General features: G+C 38.7%; 1 pseudogene; it reads right to left on the reverse strand.

Annotated features, from left to right (window-relative positions):
* The window catches only part of LOC118888378, an 89125-nt pseudogene that overhangs the window by 46248 nt on the left and 19692 nt on the right, over nt 1-23185 (reverse strand).

Genomic DNA, 23185 nt, shown 5'->3' on the forward strand with positions numbered 1-23185 from the left:
TTCCCCTCTGGCCACAGGTAGAGCGAAGAGGGCAAACTCTATGTTCAGTGAATCTAGTGAGCAGGCAGCCAAGGTAGGACGTGGTCCAGTTGGGAGCCTGGTTTTCTGAAGCCTATCCTTAGTGGGAGAAGGCTATAGACCCAAGAGAACTCTCTGAAATGTGACACAAGTTCTATATCTGCATTGCACAACATGGTAGCCCCTACTCATATGTGGCTATTGACCACTTGAAATGTGTCTAGTGGGACCGAGGAACTGAATTTTTAATTTGAATTCAATCTAGTGTCACGGATACAAAACAAAAGCAAAACTAGGAAAATAACCTCTTTACTTGCAAAGAGAGAGGGAGGCTTCTCCTAATAAGGCTGGATGTACTCTGGAAATGATCTGGGTGACTGAGGAAGGCAGGCTGTTAAGAGAGGCAGTGATGGCACTGAGAAAAGAACCCCAGATGAGGAGTCAGTAGGCCTGGGTCCCAGCTCAGTCCTGCCAGTAGCAAAACTGCATGAGCTGGAATAATCCCTTTGCTCTTTAGACCCTGTTTCCTCTCATACGAAATGAGTGGGGTTGAATTATTTATTTTTTAATGGTGAATTCAGAAGAGGTCAAATGCAATCACTATCATAAAACAGTCACAGCAATCCGTTCTTTGGGGAATGGTGAAAATCCCACACAGTAGAGAAAACAGTCTAGGGGTAGCTAGAAAAAGATACTGCAGCAGAGACACTCATGAGAAATCAAGTGATGAAGCAAACAATGGTCATCTTAGTTATAGCTGCCACTCATTGAGAACTTACTGTGGGTTAAATCCTGCTCTAGGGGCTGGATATACTTTGATCTGATTTAATCCTAACAACTCTATGAGTTGAAGTATTATCATTATTTCCATTTTTCCAAAAAGAAAGCCGAGGCTAAGATAGACTAGGTTACCTGTCCAAGGCCAATATAGCTAAGAAGTGGTGAAACTGGGATTTGATCCCAGGTTTATTTTTCAACAATGATATGCTGTACTTAATAGCTGCCATTTATAAAGGGTATTATATACCAGGTAATATACTAGCCTATTTCTCTATGTTATCTTATTTATAAGAGCCTTGTCAACAGTTTTGTAGAAACTAGCCCAAGCACTCCCCTACTCCATCCTTGGGAGCGGGGAACACAGTCCTTGGAAGGTCTTCATCTTATTGAGTGGGGGCCTTTCTCTCCACTTTCCAAACTTTCTCTCTTTTTCACTTTAACCTCACTCAGTTCCACTAATCAGAATTCACCCTTCAGTCTCATCTTGACCTGCCGTGATTCAGAGAACTTCCCACTGTATGAAAAAGCAATTTTTTAAATGTCATAAAATATTCTCCTGGAGCAGTGATTTTTAATATTAAAAATTATCTGAGACTCTGAATAGCAGAGACAAAGTGGACAGATGGTACAGCCATCACTTAATTGAAGCAAAATGATTATATGTACAGTTTAGATGGCATAGCAAAGCCCCATCTGACAGAGAGCAAGAGTACCACCTCTACACTACTTTGCTTCTTAATAACTGACCTGAAAGAGAAGACCAGGTAAAGCAATCGGACACATCAACCTGATTTTCCTGAAAATGCTCTGGGAGAGCAACCACTTAATCTAGAGTCCAAAAAACAAATACCGAGGGACTTCCCTGGTGGTGCAGTGGTTAAGAATCCGCCTGCCAATGCAGGGGACACGAGTTCGAGCCCTGGTCTGGGAAGATCCCACATGCCGCAGAGCAACTAAGCCCGTGTGCCACAACTACTGAGCCTGCACTCTAGACCCTGCGAGCCACAATTACTGAAGCCTGCAGCTCTAGGGCCCATGCTCCACAACAAGAGAAGCCATCTCAATGAGAAGCCCGAGCACCGCAACGAAGAGTAGCCCCCGCTCGCCGCAGCTAGAGAAAGCCCGCGTGCAGCAACGAAGACCCAACGCAGCCAAAAATAAAGAAAGAAAGAAAGAAAGAAAGAAAAAAAAGAAACAAATACTGAGGCAAAGCAAGAACTCTTAGCAAACTATGGCAAAGGTGGTGAGGTTTTTACAGTGGAAACTGTCATTCTTCATTCTAAAAGTCAAACTGAATCAGGAATCTTAAGCTATGGTGGCAAAAGGCACAGTGAGACTGCATATCTTGAATGCTTTGTATATAACGCCCATCCATTTGATTTCACCTATTCTGGGGACAGATGATAAATTTGAAATATATTTATAATTCTTTATAATAATTATATTATTGAAATATATTTATATAATTCTCTCTCTCTCTCTTTCCTCTCCTCTCAGTGTAGAATCAGTATGCTACCCAGAGACAGGCACCTACCCACCATCATCACTACCAAAGGCCCCCATGCTGGAAGCTGATTCTCAACCAGCTCTCTCAAGCCTATGAATGAGGTACAGATAATCAACAAACTTGCCTGATCAAGAGTTGACATTAAATTTACCATAGTCTTTACCATTATTCTTTAGCTTGTTTCCATAAATATGGAAACTTTACTGGAGAGTTTCAGGTTCACTTTTGAGGGGTTGGAAAAATAAATTTCCCACTACCCTTCCAGGTTCTCGGTTGAGACACTCCCTATGATAAAAAGACAGATAAACAGGAAAAAAAACAAACAGAAGTTTAATAACATGGATACCTCCTGTATACAAGAGAGATACCCAAGAAAGCTGAAAAACTCCCCAAAATGGCCCAAGCCACCACCTTAAATACCATCTTCAGCTAAAGACAAAAGAAAGACATTGGGGGTTGGGGAAGCCAGTTATAGGTGGTGACCAGGAAAAGCACAGTAAACTAAGGGTATGGTTGTTATGCAGATTTAGGTGGTTGCCTTCTCCATTGATAAATTTCTAGAGATTTAGAGCCATTCTTCTCTTCCTGGTACATTGAGGGAGACATTCTTACAAATGGAGATTTCCCCTGTAAATGTCCCTTACAGAAGGGTAATTTCTACTCAGTTTTCAGAGCTTTTCTTATGTCTGCTGTTTCTTAAAAATAATCAGCCTAAGATAATCCTTATGCTGAAGAAGTATATCTTGGGGTGGTGTATTCAGTTCCCCTTCACTTTTAAATCTGCACTATTTACATTCCATAATGGTTTATATTAATTAACTCTATGCTTACATCCCAGACTTTTACTGAGCACCTATCATGTGCAAAGTACAGCTTTAGTGGACTTGAGGGATATCAAGAAGAAACCCCCAGATTCTACTCTAAAATAATATAGAGTTCATGAAAATGCCAGGATCCATCACTACGATCGTCTCTGAGGATGAACAGCCTCTTTTATGCCCAGCCACCACCACTGCAACCACAGTCACCACTATTTCCAATTCTGTCTAGGTTGGCATGGGAGGTAGAGGTGGGAATTTGAGATATAACTGCATGCCAGACAACTACAAAGCAAAAGAACATGCCCGACTCGAGAAAAAAATTGGAATATCTCCCACCTCTACCTCCGTGCTCCCTGGAGACAAGATTTTTCTATGGGCTCCAGAAAGGTATATCAACAGGTCTAGTGATGCTGTGGGGTTTGTTCCAAAGGGAATACTAGTGTGACTTTAGTAATCAAAGATATTATGATTATACTTTTTAACTTAAACTGAACCATAAATTAATGATGGAAGATGACTTTCTGAGAATTTTATAAAAACCTATTTTGGGCAAAAACATTATTCATAATCATTATCCTAATGAATGAACAGAAAACACATATGAGTAATTGTACACCACATGGTCTTTGTTCACAAATACCTCAACAGTTTGGGTGAGTTAGTGTTATTCATTTGGCAAAAGTAGTCAAGCTAAAAGCAGTCTTGAGAATAGTATTATGAGTAAATTTGCATTGCATACAGAACAGTGGAGGAATAATGATAAATTAAACATAAGGTGAGCTCAGATTTTGATACCCACCTACTCTGCAGTGAGAAATATTTTTGTGTGTGAAATTATAGTATGGTTTCTGAAAATATACCAATCACCAGACATTCCCACCAGTACCATTTTCCCAGAAGTACTTTCCCTAGGAAACTGCAATGTTTGGCATTTCTAAGTACGGACTAGAGCTTTGCTACTTCTTTTGGCCAAATGCACAAGTCTATAAAATCGAAGAGCAAAGGATTAATATCCTAAATATATAGAGAGAGATTATCAAAACCATTAAAGACCCAAGTAGATAAGTGATAGAGAGGCGGAAAACCCCTCTAGGTTCTTTGGCTGGTCTAATAATTAAATTGACAAAAGACAAATTAACAGGAGAAAAACAAATTTCACTTCATATGTATGGGATTCCCAAAGACATGAGACCTGAAGACAGGCAGTTGAGGCTTAGATGCTATTCTGAGCTACGGAGAAGGGGGTAGGTATCTGGAGCTTCGAAGGGGAGGAAGATGTTCCTCTCTACAATCACCCCCATTTCTATCAAAGATAACCACAATAAGACTAATTTGCTTGCAAATTAAGTCTAGTTTTAATAAAGTTGTCCTGATTATTTACATAAGTACAGCAATAATAGTGTTTAACCTTATAGACTCTTTTAAATCTGCTTTGCTAGAACTTTTCATAAGGAATCTCACATTGAACTCTTAAAGTCATCTCAGGCTAGGAAGCCAAACCAAGCACTCATCATCACACTTAAGGCCTGAAATACCTATAAGTTTGGGTTAATTCCTCTCTTCACAAGGTCCCCCAAATATCCTGAGGTTCCTGGGCTTGCAGGAAGTGACCTTACTTACTAACCTGGTAAGGCTGCTGGGAACCCTGTAGCAAGTTCCCAGGCCTGATTTTTCCAAAAGGCTTTATTGGCTCCATAAAGTCAATCTTAGTTCCTTAAAGCTGTCAGGTCATAAGTGAGTCTACGCATATCCCTCTCAAATACGATATTCCAGTCAAAACCTTGGTAATATAACCAATGTTTCCAATTGTATCCTGTCATAAGGAGAACAGATTCTTATTGAACTTATGCAAATAACTGTATTGCCATGAAAATAAGAATACTCATTATGAGTTTCCAAATTCTGGAGGGATCAGGTAGGGAGAAAAAGATAAATATTTTGTCTTTGTTCACAAAGATACATTTCACTAAATTGCTGTAAGTTACAGATAGCTTAAGAGGAAATATTTCCTTTATCTGGAAAACAAAAAACAAAACGAAACATTAAAGAACCAAAGATGTTTTAAATAAAAAGTCATACAAATTATAATCAGTTCATTCAGTTCCTATAATTAACTCTTATTGATCTTGATCTTTTGTTAGCAGTTTTATGAAGCCATCATTTTTTTTTTCATTAGAGTTCTGTAATTTCTTACCAAATTCAGTGGTATGATCAGAAAGTCATCAGAATACTGTATTTCAGAGTACTTGTCAGAGTCCTTTCCATGAATTTGTCTGAAAATGAAACTCTTTTGCAGGAATACTTTTGCAAAAGCACCAGTGTAAAATAGTAACCGTCTGTAAATGACATAAGATTTTTAAATGGCAATGGTTAAAGATCAGATGAGAGTTCATTATAATGCAATTGGCAAGGAAATTTGGTTATTTCTATGATACAAAACCTTTTAAGATAATAACTAGAATTACAAGTGATAACATACCAGGACATATCAGATTTTTAGGAATTTCATACAATTTTGAGAACAGTTGTATTAACAACATTCACTCATACACTATAACTTAAGAAGATTTATCATCACTTGTTTGACAATGATTCCCATGTAATTTAATACACCAAATAAGCCTAATTAGCATAACGTCTCTATTTTTTAATAAAGAGAGAGAACAAATCTTTTGAGATGTTCCAGGGTTCCTCTGCAAAATCCCAAAGTCACTTCGAGGTAAAAAAGACTTCATTTAGAATTTGAGTTTTGGGAAGTTTGTCAAAAATATCAAAAAGGTTTTAAAACACTTGATTAGACAGGATCATAGTTACTGTGAAACAATATGTAGTTATCCAGTTAACCAAAGTGAAAATTAAAGATTTTGCAGGCAAATACAGAAAGTTACATAGTCATATATATGACTATGTTTTATATATATATATAACAACTTTAGCTCTTAATAGAGAAGGCTCAGTTTTCTTAGGTAATCAATGATCTGAAAAGGGCAACATGAAACACAGAAAATTATTTTGATAAAACACAGAATCTCTGTTTTCTAGGTAGATTACTTAAAAGGTAAAAACAATCTTTTATAATCTCTTATCAAAAGCAGACCAATAGTCAAAAAAACCCCTTGTCCTTTTAGTAGATGAAGGAAAATTACATAAGCACACTACTGATATTAAAGCTTATTTTAAAAACCCTTATAACAGCAATTCAGTTTTAGCCAACTTGACTACACAAGGTAAAATTCTCTCTTTTTCTCTCTCTTCCCAACTTTCTATACAATTTTGTCCAATATTATCCTCTTTCCCATTCTGAAATTACCAGTTTTACATTAGGACAAATTAACTTTATTTTCCCTTAACAAAAATACATCGCCATACCTCACACCTTCTTAGTCAAAAATACATCCTACCTTCCTCATATACAAACTTGTTTCCATTATTATTTCTAGTCGTTTTAATTATACACATTATTAAATTTTGAATTAGAATTTTTAAACCTTAGAAACCTTAATTTCTGGTGAAAAGTAAGAAGTAAGCAATTGTGAACTGCCTGTTATACCAGCATTCTTTATATTGGCAAGTTCTGTGACTACGTTTCATAATTTCTAGAAGCATACGCTTCCTCAGAGTATAAATTTTCAATGTGGCATAACACATGTTTACTATGAGACCCAAATATATTTAGTTTCTCTGTGACAATGTAATAAGAAACCAAAAGTAGATAAACCTATGTTCAGTAATTAATGTTTCTGCATTTTATCTTATTAGGAAGTGATCTAAATTCAATGAATTTCCATCATTTAGCTTAACTTAGAAAAACTCTAAGGGTGTAAGTTACCAAAGAGATTTGAGAAACTAAGTAAACGTATCAGAAAACATAATTATTGTTGAAAAGTTCACCTAAAAACTCTCATCCCACTTACATCTATCAAAATCACTTCCTCCCTACATTTATGTTTAGACTACCCATGAAAACTTTATTAGACACTAGTCAAAGTCAGTCATCATCCCAAGCTGCTTTTCTTGCAGACAAATTTTATAATACAGATAACATAAACTTATTTCGCTAGTAAACTCAGGTAGAATAAAAGTTGTTTATCTGCATATTTAATGCTGATAACTCTGAAGGCATACCTATGTTAATTAAACCAAACTTAAACTAGCTTTTATTTACCAAAGATTATGCTACATGAAGTTGAAAAATATTTGGGTTAGTTTCTATATTTCTGAGTTTTAGGAATACTTAATTCATAAGTGCTTATTGTTAAGCCAATTAAGTAGCAATCTCTTACCAATTAATTTTGAGAATACCTTCCACAGGTAGTAAAATATCACATATATGTAACGTACATCCGTAGACATATGTAAACACACAGAGAGACACAGAGACCCTATACCTTCCATTCCAAAATTTTAGCCATGAATCAGGTACAATAATACAAAACTCACTAGCTTATAAACCACAATTAGATCCAAATTATATTTCTGGCAGTTGGAATAGGTTAAGTTTACCAGCTCAAATTTCTAAAGCGTTTTATAATTTGTAGAGAAGAATTTTAGGATTTGTATTTGCCTTTGACAAGTAATCTTATGGAGTCTGTGGACTAGATTTGGGCAAGGGAGCCTTTATAGCAGTTCATATTTTAAAAAGCTTCTCTTTCTTGTTTTTTCAGTCTCAGGCAAGTGTGGGCAGTGTTTTAGATACCGCCTGGGGTGTTTATATTTCAAAGACATGGTAAGATTTACACTTTCAAGGGACAAAGAAAGAATACAAGTTTTCTCCTAGGCGTTTTTGGGGTATATTGGCACACTATCAGGAGTCTAGGGTAATTACTGTTTAAATTTTTCTTTCTTTTTCTTATATGCAGAACAATTGCACTTCCAATGTCCTGATTTTTTTACAACATTTGCAAATGTCTGGAGGCAAATAGGAAAGGATCTGAGGGGTCTTTGAGTTCCTCTCAGAGTTACGCTTTTGTTCCTCTAAAGATTCAAATTGCAAACCAAGAATTGTTGATTTTAACTCCTTTTTTCCTCCTTCATTTCTGCAACTATCTTCAAAGAATTGGGCAGCTGCTTCCATTATAATACTTAGAGGTTGACTAGCCCACCCAACTATACTATTTTGAATTTGCCTTTTTATTTCAGGGAGAAAATTTCCTACTAAGGCAGAAATGGAAAGATTTCTATGTTCTGGAACTTTGGGGTTTAATGCAGTATGCGTTGAAAAGTCTATATAAGCATTCAACAAAGGCCTTTGGATGCTGTCTTTCTTTCTGAGTGTACAATTTAACCTTAGACCAATTCACCTTAGATGAGGGGAAGCATTTACTATTGCTCCTATAAGCCCCTGAATATTGGTTTCCAGCTGTTCCCTTTCCTGATCATTTGTAGGAGGGCCTGGGAGAATTTCTGGTCATCGGTTTCCTCTGTGAGAGATGTTTTTCTCCAGGAAGCCATCTGGTTTGTCTGTTAACTATAGTGTAATTATGGTTGGGAAAAATATCCTTCAGCAGCCAATTAAGGTCCTTATGAGTGGGGTTGTGAATGGCCACTAATATTTCTAATTCCTCTCTAAATTTGGTAGGATCTTCTATAAGTGGAGGTAAAAGGGCTTTACAATTTAAAAGATCTGTTGCTGTCCAGAGGATGTGTATTCTTTGTCGTAGGGAATCCAGGATACATCCACAAAGAACATTGCATAGGAAGGCCTGAAGCTGGCAGAGAAAGATGATATGCATTGGACGTGGACTTTAGTTTTTGTTCTAATTTCTGTTCTTTCATCTTATTAAGGGAGTCCCTAAGACTAGCCGTCATATTCCTCTGTGTCCACTTTTTAATTCAGCCTTTCCATAGGTACAAATAAGATACTTATTTAGGATGAGAGCTCTCTAAAAACTTTTTTCTTTCAAATATAGCCAATTCAAGGCGTCCATAGTCTGGCCATTGACAAGTAGGATCTTATATTAATCTCAATAGTGACTCAAATCAATAAGTCTCTATATGGCTTAACATGGACCCAAGAGGCATCTCAAAGGAGAGTACAAAAGACACAGCCTTCACAAGATCCAGAAAGTTTACTCCCAGGTTAGCCTAAGAAAGCAAAGACTTTTGTTACGTGCTAAGAATGGTGTAGTGCAAATAGTGTCTGCAGCTGCCCATGAGAATGTGAGACACCTCCAATCACAGACCCACTAATCTGTGACATTCGGTGCGTGCTACTGGAATGGGACTTTTCCAGCACTACAAGGCAATGAAGGTTGAGACAACAAAGGTCCCCTGGGGACCAGGACCCCCTATGACAAGTTCTCCTGACAGCTGGCACAGCCGAACAAAGAGAATGCTGCTGTGACTTCGCATCTCAGAATCCCAGTGTATTCGACTAGCCACCGAAATGAAAGTTGGTACTTGCATCTTCTGGCTGGTGGAAACCAGAGACAATATTCTTACTCGTCATAAGGCCAAGCTCTCAGCACATAGAACAAGGTGAAAGGAAAATCTCATCTGGTTTTACACAGGGGACCTACTCCAAAGTTTGTCTAAACAGATGTCGATCTGGTGGGAAGCATGAACTTACCAATTTCTGAGGCCAGCTTGAACAACAGGCTTATAGGACCTATGCCTGTGTTCTACCCTACGGTATGACAAATGACACAAAAGACAGAGACAAAGGAAAACAAAGACTTCCTCTGGGAGGAAAGGGAACGATAGAAAACAAGAGGACTCATAACAAATCTTTACCAGAGTTGCTACACCTAAGAAACTAGCTCACACAAATATTTTCTCCTGCTAATCTAAATTTAGAGAGAGAAAAGGACTCTTACCAGTCTCGCTTCCTCCAAACCATGCAGGCAGAGATCCAAGAGACTGTCATGGTAAGAATTCTTAGCTTCTGTTGGTTCCTGTCAGCAGTCCCAGCATCTCTCAGCTGCAGCAGCCCCAAAGCGAGCAGCGTCCAGCCAGTGGAGAGCCCCACACTGGGCGCCAAAACTGTAGGAGAGGAAAAGTTTTCCATTCTTCCATTATAGGCTCTTTGGCTGTTCTAATAATCAAATTGACATAAAACAGATTAACTAGAGAAAAACAAATTTTGTACTTATGGGATCCCCAAAGACAGGAGACCCAAAGAGTCAGGCAACTGAGGCTTACATGCCATGCAGAGTTAAGGAGAAGGGGTAGGGGTCTGGGGTAGGAGAAGGGGAGGAAAACAATTCACAGGAAGATGAGAAGAGCAAATGTTTGGTAAACAGATGTTTCCGTTCCATGCAGATAAGTCTTTCTGATATTAAATGTTATCATTGATACTTGCTATCTTCCTGGTATGGGCCCTCTATCTAAATTCTTTTAGGCAATTAAGGGAGAGGTAAAGAGCTTTTACAGTGGAATATTACTCAGCCATAAAAAGGAATGAAATTAGGTCATTTGTAGAGACGTGGATGGGCCTAGAGACTGTCATACAGAGTGAAGTAAGTCAGAAAGAGAAGAACAAATATCGTATATTAATGCATATGTGTGGAATCTGAAAAAATTGGTATAGACGATCTTATTTACAAGGCAGAAATAAAGACACAGACGTAGAGAACAAACGTATGGACACTATGGGGGAAGCAGGTGGTGGGATTAATTGGGAGATTGGGATTGACATATATACACTATTGATACTATGTATAAAATAGATACTAATAAGAACCTACTGTATAGCACAGGGAACTCTACTCAGTGCTCTGTGGTGACCTAAATGGGAAGGAAATCCAAAAAAGAGGGGATATATGTATATGTATAGCTGATTCATTTGCTGTACAGTAGAAACTAACACAACATTGTAAAGCAACTATACTCCAATAAAAGTTTAAAAAAAAAACAGAAAATAAATTTTAAAAATTAAAAAAAAAAAAAGGGCTGTTCCTGAGTCTGCTGGGTCTTAATTGTCTTCAACTCAAAACAATCCACATGCGAAAGTGGCACACTTTGGGTCACACATTTTCCTTTTCCTCATGGGCAAAGGAAATTAAACAACTTCTAAAAGGCAAAAAAAAAATACCAAACAAACATATATTATGACCCAAAGAATCAGAAAATACACTAAAACAAAGATGAGATACAAGCTATGATCTGTTATTGTTATTATTTTTTGGCTGGCTGTATGGCTTGCAGGATCTTAGTTCCCCGCCCGGGGATTGAACCCAGGCCCTTGGCAGTAAAAGCATGGAATCCTAACCACTGGACCACCAGGGAAATCCTTATGATCTGTGAATTCATATGCTAATCCACAGTACTAGTAAGAACTTTGAGAAGGGTAAGGGGCAGAGAAGCCAGTACTCTTTTACATTACTTTTGGAAAGCAATTTGGAAATAAGTATGAATAATCACAAAGTTCTTTATTGCTTTTGACCTAGTAATTGCATTTCTGGAAATTTATCCTAAAGAAAGTAAATATATATATATGTGTATATATATATATATATATATATATATATATATATATATATATATATACACACACACACTCACACATGAAGATAATTTAAAACCTCTCTAAATTGTAAAGACCTAAATGTTCAACAGTAGAGGATGGCCAATGAAATATTATAGAGCCATTGAAAATAATGGTTTTGAAAAGTATAGCAACATGGGGGAGTTCTTATGATACAACGCAACTAAGAATTTCCGTGTGGCTGGTAAGGTAAAGAGAAAAGGAAGGTTAGGGTGTGTGTGTGTGTGTGTGTGTGTGTGTGTGTGTGTGTGTGTGTGTGTGTTGGGGGACAGGAGAAAAGCTGGTGAAGAATCTTAGAACCAATGAAACAGTTTTGAATGCAATGAGATACAAAAGGAATACAGTGCAGTGTTATATTTGAAGCTCATGTGCAAATTTGATGTATCTTGCAGAAACATCAATTTTATACGAAGAGTATAAGGAAAATGCTTATATTCAATTGACATATAAAGTAGAGTGCAGAATCTACATGCATCGCAAAGATAAATCTTGAAACTTCAAAGAAAATTCACACTTAGATAAGCAGGCCTTTCCAACCACTGAACTCATGGGAGTATGTGTCCATACTCTTTCATTGGGAGAAATGTCTCAGTTACACCATTTAAGAAGGGCAACAGTCAGGAGAGTAGGAAGCCAGTGACAAATTTTAAGAAATCAAATATGCTCAAACTTACGCTTTAAAAATATACTGTAGGCAGCATAGATTAGCTAGAAGCCATAGCATACGTAGGCATGCCAGTGAGGAGATGGTTGCCACTGTCCATTTAGAGAATGGTGACTTCAGCCAAGAGGGTGTGATAGTAGTCATGAACAAGAGAGGATGAATTTGGGAGAAATGTCAGAGATACAATCGTGATTTTTTTTTAGATTTTTAAAAATAAATTTATTTATAATTTTTATTTTTGGCTGTGTTGGGTCTTTGTTGCGGTGTGCGGGCTTTCTCTAGTTGTGGCGAGCAGGGGCTACTCTTCGTTGCGGTGCGCGGGCTTCTCATTGCGGTGGTTTCTCTTGTTGCGGAGCACGGGCTCTAGGCACGTGGGCTTCAGTAGTTGTGGCGCACGGGCTTAGTTGCTCCAGGGCATGTGGGATCTTCCCGGACCAGGGCTCGAACCTGTGTCCCCTGCATTGGCAGGCGGATTCTTAACCACTGCGCCACCAGGGAAGTCCACAATCGTGATTTTTAATAAGCAATTGGATGTGGGGGAGATAGATAGTTGGGAGGAAATAGTCAAACAGCTTCCATAGTGTCCTTTTCCTGCTCAAAAGCTTTCAACTGCTTTTTTTTAAGCTTGTAGTAAAAACTTTAAAACACTGAGCCTGGCACTTAAGACCTACAAAGATATAGCTCCAATGCACCTGTCTTCTTGTATCGGACTTACAGTGTTACTAGCCATGAGTCCTTGCCATTCTGCAAATATTCCCACATTGTTCATGCTGTTTCATATGCTTGGAATTTCTCTCATGTGTCTACTTTGCCAGGCTTCAAAATCTACTTCACAGCCTACTCCTCTATGAAGACACCCTAACCAGCCCTGAGCAGCGAGCTCTCATTTCTGTGAATGCTCAGAGCACTTTGTCTGCATCTCTTTTGCGTCACACATCTTATCCTCTTCTCAGCAGGGAAACCAGTTACTCTATCATTCCGTGAGTCAGGTCACGCCACTCCATTGCTCCAAACTCTGTCGTGGTTCCCATCTCACTCAGCTAAATGCTGAAGTCCCTAGAAATCTCTATCTCGGTGTTTCTCACTCAACCCCAGCTACACATTCGACTCCTGTCAGAAACTAATTTTTAAAAATCCATATCCAGGCTTGACTCCAGACCAAGTGAATCCAATCCTTAGGGGCGCTATTTTCTAAACCTCCCTAAGTGATTCCGCAGTGAAGTCAGGGTTGATTGAGAACCATAGAGCTAGTCTGAGGTGACGCTGCAGGAAGCCTGGGTGAACCGCTCCCTGTTCACGTCGTGGACTAAAGGCCCATTCTGGACCGCGGGCTGCCTCTTTCTGAGCCATTAACGTGTTTCTCCGGTACTTGCCTCAAGCTCGAGTTTCTCCACACAAGTAAGTGAATCAGAACACAAGAGCCTACTTACAACACAGTCCCCCTCAGAAGCTGTCAGCTTCTGTGACTTAGAAACATATTTTCTCCTCTGAGGAAAATTATGAACATAGCTTTGTCTACAGAAAAATGAAACCTTTTCAAAAATAAATATTTGATTCAAGTTTATCAAAATTGCAGTTGACAGAAAGCCAAATTTGCGAGTGTTAGCAAGTATGTTGTAGAACAGACTCCGAATCCTGTGGGTGCGGTGCTCTGCCAGCCCGGGGAGGGCTACGCAGTGCACATGTAGCCGCCCCTCTAACCCTCCTAGTGCCGTCTGTCTGGTCTGTGTGGTACAGGGGGTTGCTTCAGCCTCACCCCTGTATTCTAGAATTCTCTCAGTGGTGTCTTGTCCATGATTAGTTGTTCTTCTTGTGAGGGGAGCAGGGTCAGAAAGAACCTATGTCGCCATTTGGTGATGTCACTCCTAGAATCAGAATCCAACAAGCATTTGACAAAATGAGGCAGTGGAATGAATCTAATGAAATGCAGTAGAATTGGGCAAACATAAGCCAAATATGTCAGAGGTTTGACACAGAAGCAGCACATGGAAGAGATATTTAGGGGGTTGACTCTCAGTCAAGAGTACAGCAGCTTCTGAACTTGAGCATGCATCAGAATCACCAGGAGGGCTTGTGAAAACAGTTTGCTGGGCTTCCCCCTCACAGTCTCTGATTCAATACGCCTGGGGTCCAGTCTGAGAATTCGTATTCTAACAAGTTCTCGGGCGAAGCTGATATCGATGCTGCTGGTTCAGGGATGACCCTTTGAGAATCACTAGTGTAATATCAATTTCAAACAAGGTTACTGCAAGTTTAGGTGGCGGAAGCAAAATTTGTGCAATGAAGAGGTAATAGTACAAGTATTCTCCATTAGCTCTAGTAGGCATCTGTGCAATGTGTGCCATAACCAGCAACATGACCAGAAAAGAGAGTCAGTGATGGTGAAGGGACTTGTGACTGCGTCATATGAGGAACTTGGGAAGGAATAGGACCATGTAATTTGGAGAAGGTAAGATTTAGGTAGGACACAATGACACTGTTCTCTTCAACCCTCCAAAGGGCTACTACGTGGACAGAAGTAAGGCAGATATTTCTAACAGATGGAGCTGTCCCGTGTTACAATGAGCTGCTTCCCAAAGTGTTGAGCTCCTATGAGTCGAGATATTCAAGCACAGACCAAAAGGTATTCAAGCACCATATATGGAATTGGGAATAAATGGCCTCTGAGGCACTTTCAAAACTGAGAAATCTTATGTGACTACAGTTACCTTTAGTTATATAGTCTGCCAACATAAAACTACTACATTTGGAAAAATAAGGGCAAATTGAAGGATGGTATCCAAAACATGGTATCTCCAAATTGTGGTTGAAAATATGAGACTAGGGTTATTTAAGAAAAGGCTATAACCAAAGCAATTTGATACTGAAGGGAGGAAATGGATTTAATAAGAGGTATCGAAGCAAAACCCAGACAGACTGCAAGGCAAGAAGGAAAGGTAAAGAAAGGTACAATTGAGTATGGCAAAGTACATGTAGAAGTTGGACTAAAAGCAGGCAAGAGAGCAAGACAGACAAAAATTCACTCTTTCCATGGAAATTTACTATCCACAGTAAATATTTTATCTCCATTCTGACATCTAATATTACCTGCAGTTATGTACGTGCCCAAATTTGATGTGAATGATCTGGGAATTGATTAGAGTTAAGAGAACTCATGAGGACTGTAGGTCAGATAAATGTCTGTGTCGTCAGTGCTGAGGTAGTAAATCAGTCTGAGGTGGAAAAAAGCAAAAAAAAATAAGGAGCATGAGATAGAAGGTTGTCACTGTAAAAATACTACTTGACTAATCTAGGCACCCAGCTCTGAGAGGATCACAAGGATCTGGGGACACATGGTCCCTAAGGATATCTTGGGCAAAATGGTGGTTTGATACCATAGCCTTTTCCGATTCAAAGGTAAGCTCTTTGCACCTTTCCCATTCCTGGCCTTTTAGTCCTCTGTCTTCCTGCTCTCCCCTGATCTATGCTGAGAAAAAATTGTAATATCAGGCACTTATACTCTATTTTGAATGAGGGAATGTGAATGTGTTATGATACATAGAGATGTATTTCCTTTATACACTTTATACCATTATTAACAGACTTTAAGGCACCAAGGACAAATATGTGAAGATTTGGGGCAGAAAGAAGTCTTTCCTCAGAGTCACTAAAATAACAGCCTACTCTCCACTTCCCTAATCAGCCTAAGGGCAACAAGGACCACATGAAAAGCACTGGGGAAATCTTACTGGAGTCATCTCCAACATAAATCACTTGAATTTGGAAAATAACATGAATATTGGGTGCTATGTGTTCTGGAATAAAATTTAAAAACACACGTAGGTGCCATTTCTCAGTGGCAAGAGATGTTATTTCAATTATTAAATTAAGTGTTTGGATTCAGTTGGCTAGCTAGCTCAGTTGTTGTTGAGGTCACTGTGGTAGATCAGCATAATGGCTTCAATTCCTATGTATGGCAATAAGAACTAGACTGATAGAGCTGGAAGAACCATTAGAAACCAGCTAGCCCCAATCTTTATTCCCTAGATGTTTAAAATAGAGGCCTCACGGTAGGAAAGGAATAGCCAAATTCATAAGATGAGTGAGTAGAAGAGCTGGAATATGAAGGCCACATTGTGCTAACTTGGTAACATTTTCATTCTCAAATGGCACCCATACCCATGACCAGAGGGTGACCAACCCTCCTGAGCTGCCCAAAACTTTCTCAGTTTTAACACTGAAAGTCCCGTGCCCTGGGACTCAGTCCAGGGAAACTGGAATGATCGGCCACCCTACCTGGACAGCTATTCCAAAAACACATGACAACAGACCAAAGAGGATCGGCCCCGAACTGTACAGATGTGCCTCACAAAGTGTATTACCAGTGCCAACTTCTACTGGGTCAGGAGCTCATAACATCATCCTCCTAGTCTTCTTCCTCTTAGATGTTCTCCTCTCCTCCTCTTCTTCTTGCTTAAAATCTATGTGTTTAACAATTTAGTTTTTTTTAAGAATAAAAGTTTACAGTATCTGCCAGACATTGTACTAAATGTTGAGAATTCAGCAGTGAACAACAGAAAATCCCTGACCTCATGGAGCTTGCATTCTGGTTGAAGAGAGAAACAAAAAAACCCAAATACCTTAGTGAAATAGATAATATGTCAGCTGGTGATAAGTGATATGGAGAAAAATGAAGCACGAAAGCAAGGGAGAGAGTGGTGTTTGTGGGATGCTGCTTTTTTAGATATTGTTGTTAGGGAAGGTCTCTCTGATGAGATGTGGCTTTTTAATTTACAAAGTCATTTCCTACATTATTTCAATTATACGGGCATTTTCAAAGAACAGTATTATCAGATTAAACTTCAGTTTATACCCCTATTTAGTTTGCAACAGTCTTTCACTGCAGCGGCCAAATGTTTTAATTCCTCCCCTGAGTTCCTGTAACTGCTCTTCCAGTAGTGGCATTTGCTCTGTGGGAGCATTCCATAAGGATATGTGAGAGCTTTCGAACATCCCAAAGGGCCATGACAGTTGCAATGCAAACATTACCAAGGTCTTTTAAAAATATAATTTGCATTGTTTATGCTTCCAGATGTTATGGAAAAATAAAAATAAAGCTCTACTGAAAGACAGTACCTAACAAAGTGTCTGGGGACACAGAATACATTCAACAAATATCTGTGGAATGAATGGATTTATAGAAATTCAAAATCAAAGCCTTTGCTCTTTATTCAAATGTCACTTTCTCAGTGAAGCCTGCTGTGATTTCCATATTTAGAACTGCAATCCCTCTCCTACACTATCTTCCTTCTCAGCTACAGTTTTTCTCCATAGAACTTATCACTATCTTAACTGCCTCATACGTTGCTTGTTTATTTTATTGTCTTTTCTCCTCTCATTACAATGTAAGTTTCATGAGGGCAAAATTATTATGTTTGATTCACTGGCATAGCATCAAGCCCCAAGAATGATGCCTAGAAAACAGGTGCTCAAAAATATTTAACGTATGAAAGAATCCATGACTTTCTCTCAAATTCATCCCTTTTTCTCTAAATCAACTGCCAGCACTTCCACCATCTCTCCTACGGACTATTATGTCCTCCTAATTGACCCCTCTACCACCTCTCCTAAAGAGTTTCTACATGACAGTCAAAATAATCCTTCTGAAATGAAGGATTTATTATGCTATTTTGAGACTTAAAATCCTTAGGATAATGTCCATACTCCTTCTCCTAATCTATAAGACCCAACTTGAGATAGTTTCCACCTATCTTTTTCACCCACATTTCCCACCCTTTACTTACACACATTTTAAACTCTGTTTCTCATGACCTAAGCCAGCCCCCCCCCTTGGGGCATAATGTGTACAAGACTTTCCCAGAGTAAATGGCAACTCCATTCTTCCATTTTCTCGGGCCATCCATAAACCTTGGAAGCATCCTTTTGCACACCCCATATCTAATCCAGCAACAAATAATGTTGCCTCTGCCTTCAGCATATACCCAAATCTAACCACATCTCAATGCCTCCACTGTGACCTCTCTAGACAACGTCACTACCACCATCTCTTGTCTACTTCCACTCCTCTTGCCCTTCTACAGCCTGTTATCCACAGTGGGGCCAAGGTCACCTTTCACAATACAACCTAGAATGGTCTTCCCTTGCTCTTAACTCTCTAATAGCAACCATCTCACTTTGAATGAAGCCCAAAGTCCTAACCATGGCCTGTAAGGCCCGTCATGGCCTGATCCCTGTCTAATCTCTGATGTCACTGCCTGCCACCCTCTCCCTTCCTGAGCTCCACTCACACTGACATCCAAATTGTCTTAGATCTTAATGCTATTCCTGCCTCAGGACCTTGAACTTGCTGGCTGTTCACTCTACATTGTTTGCTCTCTTACTTCATTCATGTTTCTGCTCAAATGTCACCACCTCAGAAACCGCATTTTAAAAGCCTCCTCCCCCATTCTCTACCCTCTAACCTTGCTTTATTTTTCTTCATAGTACTTACTATCATCTGATGTTGTAAGTTTAGTCACTTTTTTTTACTGTCCAGTTCCCATACTAAAATGCAAGCTCTATCAAGGAAGAAACTTTATTTTGTTCACTGCTCTATCCCCAAGTACCTGGAATAGTGCGTGGAACACAGCAGGTGACATACCCATAAAGCTGGCCCTGCTCCTCTGGCAATCAGAGGTACTTCTTTCAGTCTCTTATTCACAAGCCAGTGCTTGTCTGAAGGCTTCCCTGCCCCCATTCCAAACACTCCAGGCAGAGGTAGCTGTGTCTCCCACAATATTTTCACAACTCTCAGTGCTTACCTTTATGAACATTTATACTACATTGTAATTGTTTGTTTAGTTGTCATTCCTAATCTATTGTGAGTTCTACCAGACATCAACTTTGACTGATTCACCACTGAGCCTGACACATGGGTACTCAGTAAATGCTTATTCATCAAATGAGGGTCTACTGAAAATCCTAGCCTTCCATTGTAATTCATATGAAAAGAAGTTTTGCAAATTTATGTGCAAACAACTCAAAACAACTCCCCTAATACTGCTGAGCCCGGGGTGCTTGATGTAAAGGGACACATTTTCAAAAGACAATTTTTTTGCTCTATTCATCAGAGCATTCTGAAGATAATACAAAGCCTTTGAACTTTGTGGATTCCAGATGAACTGGGTCTGTGCCATATGTATGTACTTTGATGAATTTTAAAATGGAACCCACTAAAATATTGACATGCAACATTTGGGATGGGAATTGAAAAGTAATTTAGAAAGAAAACAAGTCAAGTCTGTTCTCCGCTGATATTTAATGCTGTTTTGACTCCCTTGGCAGCCTCTAACACATTAACTTCTATCTTTTTTCATTTTCCCTTTAGTGTATGTTCTCATCCTTGTTTTCTGTGAATTACAAGAGAGAATTTTGTAGTCTCCTATAGTTTTGTCTGGTAAAATAACTGCTCTGAACATAATTGCATTATTTTCTTAAAGGTAAACAGTTGTTAAAATTCAGAATCTAATTGGATAATTAAAATTTCAAGAAAGCATGATAGCAATTTCCTTTGTATAAACTTGTCTTTAAAATGATGCTCCCCAATCTTATTTTTACTGTGCATGGCATTTAGTTCCAGGCAGAGCCACTATTGTGAGTTGTTAGTTTATGCAGAAATGTAGTGAAATGCCTGGTCACCAGAGAACATTATTAATTCATAACACAGCCTCACTGAGTACCTCCAAGTGCATTCTCACAGTTAAACACTGCACAGGAGCCTTAGCTAAAAGCTGCGATGTAATGAGAACCTTCCGCTCTCTCCACTAACTGAACCTCCTTGCACAGGTCTAAAAATTGCGTTACTCTGGTTCTGTTATTTTGAAGCTCTAGGGTTTAACTAGCTATTATAACAGCTAGATTAATAATTCAGAAATTATATAAACAGTTCACACCACACTTCATGAACACACTGAATAACAGATTCTTTTTTTTTTCTGGCCGTGCTGCGCAGCTTGCAGGATCTTAGTTCCCTGACCAGGGGTTGAACCTGGGCTCTCGGCAATGAAAGCACCGAGTCCTAACCACTGGACCTCCAGGGAATTCCCTAAATAACAAATTCTTGAGGTTGAACTGGCCTATTCTATTCCAGTTTTCCATGAAGAGAAGGGCTGGGTCTTCCAAAGCATCCAGACAGATAGAAAAGAACTGACCTAATCTGAAAAAAGGTTATCTATTAAAAATCTATACTAAACATTATTATTAATGATGTAACATCTGAAACATTTTCCTTAAAACCTAGAAAGAGACAAAGAGGTTCACTATCAGCACTTTTATTCTAACTTGTACTGCAGGATCCAGCCTGTACAGTTAGACATGGGAAGACAATAATCACAGGTATAAGAATTAAAGAGAAAGAAATAAAACTGTCATTATTTGCAAATGATATGGTTTACTATCTACAGAGAAAAGCAAAAATTACCTCAAATTATGAGAAATAATGAGAATTTAGTATGGCGACACTGTAAAATCAATACATAATATTAACAAGAAGTATATGCATTTACATAGTGTTTATTCTGAGTCAGGTGATATCATAAGTACTCTATTTATATTAACTAACTTTAATAATCACAACAACCCAACAAGATATTCCTATTTTAAACTTTAGGAAACTGAACACAGAGGATTGTAGTAATTCAAACAAATTTACACAATAATAGTGGTAGAGCCAGGATTCAAACCTAGGTAAGCTAATTCCAGTAACAAAGCTCATAGTCACTATGTTATATTCAATTACACTGCTATATACTTGAAGCAGAATTAGAAAATATATTTTTAAAGGATGTGTTCCATAATATCAACAAAATAGAACTTCCTCAGAATAAATCTATCAAAAGATAACCAAGACTTGTATAGAGAGAATTGTAAAATGGCATTGAAATACATTAATAAGAAGAACTAAATAATTACAGACATGTACCATGTTCATGGAAAAGATTCAATATCATAAAGGTTTTCTCCCCAAATTGACCTATAGATTTTATTAAATACCAATTAAAATCCCAACAAGGCTTTTCAAGAAAATTGGCAATCTGATTCTAAAATGTGTATGAAAAAACAAAAGACAAACAATATTTAAGAACCTACTGAAGAAGCAAAATAAGGTGGGTAGGCACACACTTTACTATTAAGCTATAGCTATTAAGGCAATGTGATGGGCAGAGAGAAACAGAGAGAGAGAGACAGAGACAGAGACACAGAGAGATTGGCTCATGGAACAAAAAAGTAAAGCCCAGAAGAAGACCCACACCCTACTCACCTCAAAGCTTTTACATGTGTACTCTTCCCTCTGCCTGGAAGGCTCTCTCCACTTTGATATCTTCACAGCTTATTCTCATATCATCTTCAGGTCTTTACTCACACGTCACTTTCTCAGCGAGGCGTTTCTTGACTGCCTTATACAAAATTCACCTTTCCCTAGTGTCTCTTTCCCTTCTCTGCTTCATTTTGCCCATAGCACTTATCACAATCTGCCATACTATGTGTTTAACTAATTTGTTTTATTTGCTTTCATCCTCAAAAATAATGTGAGCTCCATGAGGGCAAGGATCTGTATCTCGCTTATTCACTTCTGTCTCGTCAGTACCTAGAACAGTGCTTGGCACAGAGTAGCAAATATTTACTGAGGCACTGTATTGAGTGAATATCCTGACTAGTTTATAAAGTTTCCAGTCTGTCTCAAACCACATTACCCCGATCCTGCTCTTCAATATGATACTGAACTTTCTTCAAAGCAACTGTGCTTAGATAACTTATTAGGATTTTGCTTTGTTGATGAAGTACTTTTGAAAGAGTGGGGTGTAGTGGTGGAAACGTTCCCCTTCTTCCCTTTCAGGTTCTTTGGCTGGTCTAATAATCAAATTGACAGATTAACAGGAGCAAAATAAATTTAATTACATGTATACAGGACACCCACAAAAACATGAAGACTCAAGGCAGTCAGGCAATTAAGACTTATATTCCATTTGGAACTAAGGGGAAGCGGATGGGGTCTGGGGTTTCAAAGGGGAGGAATACCATTCACAAGTAGTTGAGAAGACCAAAAGTTTGGTAAACAAATGTTGGCAATGAGGTGCAGGTAAACCTTTCTGATATAGAAAGTTATCTCTGGTAATAGGTCTCTTCCTGGTACAGGCCCTCTAATCTAAATTCTTTTAGGCAGTTAGGGGAGAGGTAAAGCTTTCCCTGAGTCTGCTGCATCTTAATTGCCTTCAGCTCAAAACAATCCACATGCCAAAGTAGCAAACTTTGGGGTGTAATATTCTGCTCCATATCAGGGGAAAATATATACTTTCCTCCCCCAACACAAGAAGGCAATCAAACTCTTTGTGTTTCGGGTGTTTGCTTTAAAGGGGAGCAGAATTTGACACCCCAAAGTATGCCTCTTTGGTATAAGGATTACTTTGGGCAGGATATTTTGAGAAACTACAGGCACAGGAGAAGCTCTGAAAACCAAGCAGAAGTTACCCTTTTGTAAGAGACATTTATATTTGTAAGGGAAATCTCCATTTGTAAGGTCTCTCTGTCTATACCAGAAAGAGGAGGAAGATTCTAATCTCTAGAAATTTATCAATGGAGAAGGCAATCACCTAAATCTGTACAACAACTTTCCCTTGTTCACTGTGCTCTTCCTGGTCACCTCGCGTAACTGGCTCCCCTGACCCCCAACATCTTTCTTTTGTCTTTAGCTGAAGATGAGATTTAAAGTGGTGGCTTGGGCCATGAAAGAGCTTTTCAGCTTTCCTGGGTCATGTATACAGGAGGTGTCCATATTATTAAACTTCTGTTTGTTTTTCTTCTGTTAAGCTGTCTTTTTATTACAAGGGGGTCTCAACAAAGAACCTAGATGGTAGAGGGAAAATTAGTTTTCC

This window comes from Balaenoptera musculus, chromosome X (assembly GCF_009873245.2).
Source record: "Balaenoptera musculus isolate JJ_BM4_2016_0621 chromosome X, mBalMus1.pri.v3, whole genome shotgun sequence".
NCBI lineage: Eukaryota > Metazoa > Chordata > Mammalia > Artiodactyla > Balaenopteridae > Balaenoptera > Balaenoptera musculus.